We start from the raw sequence: 997 nt of genomic DNA, 5'->3' as shown, positions 1-997 counted from the left end.
TTTTTATTTGTCCAATCCCCTAAGTGGAACCAGACTAATATATTTTTAAATATAAAAAATAATAAAATAAAATTAAATAGGTAGTAAACATCTGGATAGAAAAATGACATTCTATCCTGGAAAATAGTTAAAGAAATCAAAAGTGAAGAGATTTTAATAGATACAATGTTAAATCGATCTAGTTCAAAAATAAAAATAAAATACCAACAGACATAAAAATGCAAAACATAAATATGATACAAAGTTAACCTTTTTATGTGAGTACATGAAGTAAATAAGAAACATCACTAGGCCAGATGCAGAGTGCTGTAATCCTAGCACTCTGGGAGGCCGAGGCAGGTGGACTGCCTGAGCTCACGGGTTCTGAGCCAGAGCAAGACCTTGTCTCTAAAAATAGCCAGGCATTATGGCAAGTGCCTGTAGTCCCAGCTACATGGGAGGCTGAGGCATGAAAACCACTTAAGCCCAAGAGTTGGAGGTTGCTGTGAGTTATGATGCCACCACACTCTACTGAGGGTGACAGTGAGACTCTGTCTCAAAAAAAAAAAAAAAAAAAGAAAAGAAAAGAAAAAGAAATATCACTAAGAACTTCTCTTTCAATGTTTATGTGGCCGGGGAGATACCATGATAACCAAGGTGGTTTCCCCAGGGCGAGGCTTATCCATTGTACTCCAGATGTGCTGACCCCTGAGATTTCCCCAAATGTGGGAAACTCCACTGCACATTTTGTGTTAGTGGGGGACTGTTTCTGCACTTTACCCAGGGGGAAAAAAAAAGAACTTCTCTTTCCCCCTAAATTTAGTAGATAATCCAGCAAATAAAATTAGTGAACCCATATGTGGAAAGATGATTAAATATATTAGTAATCAAAGAAATATAGAAAAACTTTTTTGTCATTCTACCCAATAGACCTTTTCTAAGCAAATATTATGAAATTCCAACTAGCCTAAAAATAAAAGGATTTTTTAGATGTCTATCTTAAAATTAAATTAACGCT

General features: G+C 35.6%; 1 non-coding gene across 1 annotated transcript; it reads left to right on the top strand.

The window, feature by feature from the left end:
• The first annotated feature begins 599 nt into the window (after positions 1-599).
• On the top strand, positions 600-763 carry LOC111727826. The gene has a single exon (XR_002775282.1). It is a non-coding gene; the product is annotated as a U1 spliceosomal RNA (small nuclear RNA).
• The last annotated feature ends 234 nt before the right edge of the window (positions 764-997 follow it).

Source organism: Otolemur garnettii, unplaced genomic scaffold (genome assembly GCF_000181295.1).
Source record: "Otolemur garnettii isolate 467f Iridium unplaced genomic scaffold, OtoGar3 scaffold00126, whole genome shotgun sequence".
Lineage (NCBI taxonomy): Eukaryota > Metazoa > Chordata > Mammalia > Primates > Galagidae > Otolemur > Otolemur garnettii.
The sequence above is the reverse complement of the archived record's forward strand: the minus strand, read 5'-3'. Positions and strand labels throughout refer to the sequence as shown.